This window comes from Pogona vitticeps, chromosome 3 (assembly GCF_051106095.1).
Source record: "Pogona vitticeps strain Pit_001003342236 chromosome 3, PviZW2.1, whole genome shotgun sequence".
In the NCBI taxonomy this organism is placed as follows: Eukaryota; Metazoa; Chordata; class Lepidosauria; order Squamata; family Agamidae; genus Pogona; species Pogona vitticeps.
The window spans coordinates 21,035,051-21,044,366 of NC_135785.1; positions in this window are offsets into that span (position 1 = coordinate 21,035,051).

Sequence of the window (9,316 nt, forward strand, 5' to 3'; positions counted from 1 at the left end):
AAATTTGTATTAATGTTGGCATTGATTTCTACCAAACATAGGCATTTTCCAAACTTCTCACTAGTGTATACAATCTTTTGGATGCATGCTCCTCATTTACACACCTTGGCAGGCAAGAGGGAATGGTACATCTTTATAAATGCAACCCATTTTTGGGCAACTCTTATGGATTAATTGGCTTCACTGATGAAGGGAGCAGGAATTTAGGCCAATATCCCTATGATTGGGAAATACAATTATCACATTATGTTCGGGGATGGTGCTCAGGTAAATTCCTAGCGATATTCAATATATATATATATATATTCAATATATATTGTATTCCACTTCAGGGATTAAAGATTTGTGTTGCTGGGACTTCTGGGCAATATACTATATATGAGAATGTTTTGGAATGGATTCCTTGGTATTGAAAGTGAGAAGCACTTTATGGGTCACCTGTTTCAGACATTCGCATACTTATATGATCCAGTCTGGGATATATTTATTGAGAATTTGGTAAAAAAAAGGAGGGGGTTCTAGGAATTTCTAGGTTCTAGGATTAATTCACATTGCTTTAAAATGCAAACAATATTAATTTTGTCTTTGTCTTTCCGTGTTGGAACACAAATAGTGACAACTCAAGACTTCTTTTATAATATAAACCATGTTGCAAATGTGTTCTTAGAATGCAATAGAACTTTCCTTGTATCCTTCCTATTGTTTTCTTATTCCTACCTAACAAATATCTGACAAGAAAAAAAGAAAATTCTTGTAAATGAAAACTTTTCTAGCAACCGATGGCTTCTTAAGCATCTCTCATATTAACATATCACTCAGCTTGAATAATTGATACCACTAGTATATAGGCAGTGCTTCCAGTTTTCTGTTCCAAAGAATACCCCATTTTGGGTTAAAATTGAATGGTGGATTAAGGGATAAATTCACAAAACCTGCTTCCAGTTGTGAGCTGCATGGCATTTCCAAAATTACAGGAGGACCTGCAGAATGTCACGACAGTCATATTCAAGACACGGCTGGTAGAAACACAGGCCAATTCAAGTAGCATTGTATAAAAAGAAATCTGAGAGCAGCAGGCGGCGAAGCTTAGCGGGGCTTGGACCAAACTGCTCTCTGCTTCCATTAGCCTCCCTACTCCTGAGATGTCCTGTTTTTCTCCATCCTCAGATTCATCTGTATTATCTGCTGATTGGCAGCTCTTACAGATTTAGAAGCCAAATGTCCACTGTGTCCAGATATTTTACATAATGTGGCGAGATCAGCCTCTTCACTCAGAACAAATTGGTGTGGATTTTTGAAAAGGTGGGAGTGGGAGGAAAAATGAAAATAAAACTGGGAAAGGTAAGAAAAGAACTTGTTAGTGACAGTTCAACCTGTTTCAAGGCATGTACAATTCCATCCAAACCACTCAGAGAACAGATAAAGAATAGAAAGTGGGAAATCACATTTATAGCCATCTTTATCCTCCCTTTCGTGCTGTGATGAGTTCCTCTAGACAGCTTCATAAGCCCATGGCATCCAGCTAGATATATAGGATGCTCTGTGAGCCCCAGTGCAGAAAATACCTCTTCTTGTTCCCTCCCCCAGAAAAAGAGAATGAAGATGTTATTGTGCCAAGGGCTTTTCTTCACAGCTTCCTGAAATACCTAAAGGAGGAAGATGTGCAGTATTTTTTTTTAAAAAAAAAAACCTTTCAAAACAATTGCCTTTCAGATGTGGGTACTCCAGCGAAACATGATAGAAAAGCAAATATATTCTTAGGTATCAGTGTAACTAAGGATGTTGAAATTAGAGAAATGATGCTCTGGGGTCAAGTGTTTCTATTGGTATCTTGTCTCCACATCTTTTTCTTGAATATAGGTTTAAACACACCTTAGATAACAGTTGTGGGACGTGGTGGCGCTGCGGGCTAAACCGCAGAAGCCTGTGCTGCAGGGTCAGAAGACCAAGCAGTTGTAAGATCGAATCCACGCGACAGAGTGAGCGCCCGTCGCTTGTCCCAGCTCCCGCCAATCTAGCAGTTTGAAAGCATGTAAATGCAAGTAGATCAATAGGGACCACCTCGGTGGGAAGGTAACAGCGTTCCGTATCTAAGTCGCACTGGCCATGTGACCATGGAAGATTGTCTTCGGACAAAACGCTGGCTCTATGGCTTGGAAACGGGGATGAGCACTGCCCCCTAGAGTCGAACACGACTGTACAAAAATTGTCAAGGGGAACCTTTACCTTTACCTAGATAACAGTTAAATTTAAGAGATTCCCAAAATAGAAATTGGAAAAAATAATGTCTCAGAATAGAAAAGATAACCTCTAACATTCTTCTACTATTTGACAAGGACAGCAACGGGTTTCCTGGCACTCTCAAAAGAGCTCTCACATTGGTGAAAACACTGTTTTGCACACATGAAAGAAAGATGTTTAGGGGCAAATTCTCATAAAGGAAAAAAATTGCACAATTATACAAATTGTGTGCATTGCCCATACTTAAGATGACTGCTGCTATATTTAAGAATTTGAAGCACTAGATAGTTTGTTCGTATCTTTCTTAACAGTCAGCTAGTCCTTTTGGACTTGCTGCCTCTCTCTGTGTGTGTGTGTGTGTGTGTGTGTGTGTGTGTGTGTGTGTGTATGCATGCATTTCTCAAAGGGAAATGACACCAAAGACATTTTACACAAGTTACAGAGCACATCTAGCGATGTAGGGGTCATAAATCATCATCAAGGTTGGACATCTTATAATCTGACATGGTATCTCAGTCCTGCAAGTACTGTAGACCTCAATGATTTAATTGCTTTAAAATGTGACGCAGCAGAGATGACCAATTGGATTGCATTAAATATTTTACCTTTTTTGTAGTAATCAAATGTCCAGCAAGAAACAAAACTTCCTTTCTTGGAAAAGGTGATGCAACTGATAGCTTCACTGGAGAGCATGACTTATACGTCTGAAAAGTTGGATGGTTCTGGGGAGAGAACATCTATGAAAACACTCTGATGGTATGCTTTTAGACCTCGTAGAAAGTGCCTAAATCTGTCATTCTTCAGTGCCATATTTTCCAGAAACAAGCAGTAGCAATTTTGTGTGATCACCAAAGAACATAATCAGAAAAGGAAGCAGCAAGGAAGAAAAGAGGGAATAACTGGTAAGGTGACAGGACAGATGATGGTTGATGGCTTCAGCAGAAATAGGTGGAGGGCTATAATTACATGATGCTCTGATGGTTGATGGCAACAAGATACAGGATGATGACAGGGGAAAAGTGCTATCTCTAATTACTCAACATCACATCTCCTTTTTTCACCTACATGTCAATATAATACTAGTCACATGATTCACATGCTTGACAGATATAGAAGACCTGATATACTTGCACAGACTAATATGGCTACCTCTTCTAAAACAACATGTTTGGAAAAGAGAAAGATGCTGATTGGGCAGCCACGCCTCCATGCGCATTCTAGAATCATTCATGTCCTCATTCCTAAAGATCAGTTTGGAAACTGATAGAGGTACTGATTCTGACTTTTCACTTAACACATCCAACAAAGAAAAAGTAAACAAGAGACTGAAAGCTCTTGTTGTAGTTTTACTAACTTTAAGCCGCTCATGGGGACAAATCCTTGGTGTTCACACATTGATGGACAAGAATATGCAAGTTCTATTTTTTGGAGCCAACGAAACAATATTCACAATCTACTGTAAATATGTTTGCTTTTATCTATAGATCTTTTCTTCTCCCTCACACACTGGTTGTTTACCTTTACTTGAAATTTACATATAGGATATCCTGTCTCAGCACAGAACATTTTTACATAATCTTATTTTCATCTATAACTCGATGTTTGGTAGATTCCTCTGAAAGTTTCTGATGAAACTGGAGATTGTCCACTGAGAGGCATATTTTATTTATAATGAACAGTTGATATGAGAACACTATATCTTATTAAAATCATAACTGACAGGTTTTTTATTTTATTTAGAAATAAATTAAAAACAATAATATGTCTATCAAAGTTTTTATTGACAACAAAACAACCAGTCTCAACTACAAGTATTATCAATGGTACAGGGATATCTGGATGTTTCCTATTAACAGTCCTCTGTCTTCCCATTAAGTGACTGAAGCTTTCTTTCTCATTATCCACAAGTCATAATTTTTTTCAACAAAGCTAATTTAGACTCAGCCCAGCAGTGCCTTAACAAATACATAGTAAGCAGATCCCAGTAAAGAGACAAGAGATAGATATGATGAGTTCCCAAAGAAGAAATTTGCATTATGAATTGTCATTCCTGAAATTTGTTTCTGCATTGGGTGATTAAATTTTGTCTTGAAGCATTTCCTTCTTTCTGTCCTGTAGAAACCAATCCTTCATTTGTTTAAGTTTTCAAATTTCTTCTGGCTAGAAAAGTTAAAAATACTTCCTTAATTCATACCTGATCATGCAATTTTGTCTAGAAACTCTGTGAATGTTCTACTTTTCTGTATAGACTTCACAATCTTTAATCCCTAGTCCATATTAAAGACTTTAATGAGTTTGTACTCTATATCACTGTTCCATGATTTTGCCCACTGAGTGCACATCGTGAAAAAGTTAGCTTCCTTATTTAGATACTAAACTGTGAAATGTTGGAAGTGCAAATTGCTTATTGTGTGGCCATGTCCACGTAATAACTACATTGCCTTTGTACCAGAAGTGTTATGAAACTGCAATCAGAATTTCTTACCTTCTTAACTCTGCGTACCGCAGCAAACATTTCCTTCGGTAGCATCCTGGAAATATGAGGCTATGTGGTGCAGTGTGGGACCAAGAAAATATACAAAATAGAATTATCTGTGGATCTTAAATTATGGAATATTCAGCAAAAAATAAAAGATTCTGATTCAATTATATAGACATCAACTTTTCAGTTAAGGCTTTAGCAAGTCAGGTAATTATGCACGATGTATTCTTAGGATATATTGGATATATCTTTTAGCCATAAGACCTTCTTATGTCCAGTTATAGCTTCTTTTTGGGGAAGAGGTTATTGTTCCTATTGATTTTATATTTGGAGCAATCTCTGAATGCTTTAGATGTACATGTTCTCTTAAATTATCTAGTTGTTTCTTGGATATTAGCCAATGATCAACAGATTATCATACTGTTATGGTGGTTAAACAACTACTATGACAACATTGGAAGGCAAAATGCCCACCTCTTCTTAATCAATAGTTTGAGGATTTTACATCTGTTTACTTATGTAACACATAAATGTCATATTTGCTCATTTTTAAGATGCTATAAGTTGTTTTTGTTTTGAACAGTTTACTTGTTCCTCTGCTAATGTGAACTTTGCCACCCTTTGCCAACAATGCTCCTCTGCACTTGCATAGGGCAAACAGGATGATCTCTGTCCAGAAGAATTAATGGGCATACATCTAACATCAGGAATGAAAACACACAAAAACCTATTTCAGAATGTTTCAGTCCATCTGGACACTCTTCGAATGATATGAAAGTCATCATTTTATGAGAAAACCTCTACAAAGCAACACTTTTAAGAGCCTGTGATAAGTATATATGGATGCTGCAGGCACACTTTAAAAGACTGAATATCAATCAAGGATCCTTCAGTTATTAGTAATTATGAATTCCTATATTGATTCACACAGTTTGTCTCTTCTGTCAACTGGGCTTTTGTTACCTTGTAGACTGACAACTGACATTATTCACAGCCCGAAAGTCTATTCCGTTACTAACTAACCATTGTTGTTTGTCCATTATTTATGTCTCTACCTGGTCAGTGTGACCATATAGAAATATGACAATCTCATAGTCTCATTTTTATGTCTGAGAAAGTGGATTTAATCAATGAAAGCTCGCATTAAAATATACCATTTAATCTTTAATGTGCCACAAAATTTTGGTCTTGTCTTTTGTTTTTGTTTGGGTTTGGGTTTTTTTTGTCATATATGCTTGCACAGAATAACAAGGCTGCCTCTTCAAAAATTAAACCTCTCAAAGTTTCAGTTGATGAAACTTAAAACTGTAAGAGCTGGAAGCTAGAGAGAAACTGAGATTTGTCTGTCCTTAGCAGGAAGAGAAGTTATCATGACCCTAATGCTTTCCTTGATGCACTCAGCTCTAGACAAATGAATGCATATACAGAGTCCTAGAGTCTGAATAATCAGCTGGCCTATTTCAAACCCCTTTACTAATGCAGTTATAAATTTAGATTTTACGTTAAAAAGACCTTGTATTTATTGATCAAGATGCATTATCTACATGGTGGAAACCACTAAGCAGTTTTCACCTCCTGTCATTGTTCTAAATAATTCAGAAAGTAATTTCAGTTTTACTATTCCATCAATGCTTATCCTTTTTAAAATATAAGTGCTGCAGATATGCGTATTAAAACCTCATGCTGCACAAATGACCTAGCAGTATATAAGAAGGAATTGCTTTTTATAAAATCTTTATGTGTCATAATCCAAATGCTTATTTTGTTGCCTGCATTACATCATAAGAATCATTACATATCCTCATTTTTCTGCACATCGATTAGTTTAAGAAGTAATGGATGCAATGCGAAAGCAATGTTCTTTGAAAATAAGGTAAGTACAATTGAGATGGTATTGAAAACAGTTAATTGCCCTGCTTCCCAAGACAAAATTGGCACATAATTAGCTTTGCAAGCTTAAGGCTCTGGATGCCCATTAAGTTCTCCAGTCACAGGTCAAAAGAGCACTGAGATTTATTGCTACGGCAACTAGTAGTTAACATTTCTTTACTGTCTGGAAGTAGCACCAAAGTGGAAATTTGCTTGCTCAGCCTGCATTTGCAGAATGGCACATAACCAAACTAAACCCTCATATAATACTCTTGTGTGCAACCATACAAATATTAGAGCTGAATATTGATGGACATCAGTTGAGCTTCTTCAGGGAAGTGGTACAGAAAGGGGAGTAGCACAGTCAGGGAATACTGTAGCTGCACCTGGAAATTCACTGCTCAAGCTAGCAATCTGCATTAATGCATAACATCAAGGAAAGTAAAAGTTCCACAGCAAGGAAGGACAAGGTGTAGCCCTCCAAATGTTCGACTGCAACATCCGTCAGCCATTGCCGGTATATCCAAATGTGAAGAAAGTTGGAACTCTGGCAATCCCTGTTGGTCAGGATCCAAATGATCCTTGAACTGATAGACGATCCTGTCAGGAGACCTTGGAGGAGGTAGTTTTCTCCTTCCCCATACAGATTCCCCATGCTCTTATTCTCCCCCTCCCCTTCCAGGTCTATATGACACTCAAAATGTTGTTCTGGTGGGTTTCACAACCCTCTGAAGCAGATACTGAGGGTGAATGTGGGCTACAGGGAAAGGGAAAATCTAATACTTACTGTGAGATATAAAGCCCTAAATGGCTTAAGACCTGGTTACCTAAATGTCCACCTTGGTCCATACGAGTCTGCCCATACTCTGAGATAAGGCCAGGAGGTCCTTCTGAAGGTGCCATCCCAGAAAGAGGTGAGGGATATGGCATGTCGAAATAGGGCCTTCTCGGCTGTTGCTACCAACTTTGGAAAGCCCTCCCCATAGAGATGTGCCTGACTCCAACACCTTTGGATTTTCGGCACCAGGCAAAGATCTTTCTGTTTAGCCAGCATTTTAATTAAATAGTATCTTTTAGCTGGCCATATGAGCAGCAAGATTTATTAATATTAATGTTTTAATGACTGTTTTTAATATAGGGTATTATTTTAATATTGCATATTCTTAATAATTTTAATGTTTTTAAGTTTTAATATTGTTGTACGCTACTCAGAGACCATTTGGTAACGGCGCGGCTAAAAAAACCTTGTAAATAAATAAATAAATAAATAAATAAATAAATAAATAAATAAATAAATTAATTAATTAATTAATTAATTAATTAATTAATTAATTAATTAATTAATTAATTAATTAATTAATTAATGCTTCTGAGATTTCCCGGCAAGCTTTTCCTTCTATCTAATAGGATCTTGGCCAATCTCATAGGGAGGCAAGGATTGATTGATTGATTGATTGATTGATTGATTGATTGATTGATTGATTGATTGATTGATTGATTGATTGATTGATTGATTGATTGATTTTTATCCTCCCTTTCTGCCAAAAAAGGACCCCAGGCAGCATATATCATAAAAAATACAATATTAAAAGCTATTGTGGTTCTGTGCCACCAAGTCAGAACTCACTTATTGGAATTCTAATAAGGCTTTAAAGATAAGTGAAGTATATAAGGAGTGGTGAGCAATGACAGGACTGAGGAGGACCTCTATTCCATTTATCTTTCCCCTTATTTTATCTTTTCTCTAGTGCAGAGCAAACCCAGCAGGAGACAACAAGCCAATTACAATGATGAGGAGGGGGTTTGGCCACTCTGTGGCATTCTCCTCTTGAAGGCACCTTCTCCAAGTGACCCCCAATGCTTCAGCTCACACTATTCTAGCACCCTAGCTTGTCTTTTGACGTGGTATTTAGTTTTCTTGTTTGTTTCTGATGGTTATCTTGTTACAGGTACAAAAACACAAGTTACGTGACACTCAGTTAAACCCTAAAATTAGTATGTGCTGTTTGTAGCTTACTAAAGAAAACTGTGGGGGAATAGATTGTACCATCGATGCTGGAGAATGTAGTTTGGCCTGCTAAGTGAACAAACATAATTCGTGCTTCTGCTCCCATTTTACAGATCACAATATAATTAAACTTTGCATGTGACATTTCTCAAAGGAGTGTGAGGCACTTCACCAAAAAAGTGCATAAAAATGCATATTTTAGAAGAAAATGGATTAACATCGACATTTTAGTGAGGTAAAGCTAAAGGTCCCCCTTGACAATTTGTCCAGTCGTGTCTGACTCTAGGGGGCGGTGCTCATATATTAACAGGCTGGGGAAACTCGTGACTGAACACACGCAGGAATGACTCAGACAAATCAGAGCTGTAATTAGCTATTTGGCACCTCTGTCACTCACTCTGCTGTGAGGCAGGCGTGTGGGTGTGAACCCTCCATTAAAAAGGAAGGAAAAATGTGGTGCGCCCGCCATCAAAAGGACTTATGCTACATGGGAACAGAAAATGTAACAGTTTGTTTTCTTGATGCTCACCAGTAGATCCACCACTAGATTTTTGTGTCCTCTATATCTTGGTGTCTTGGGGCAAAGCCCCAGTTGTGTCACCCCGGTGTTCCTATTTTATGTACATTTTTCTTCCCATTAAACATTTTCTGTTCCAGTAGTCATCCATGCAGAATCCAGCATAATGTATTCCCTGGACAATCATCTTCCTGGGATT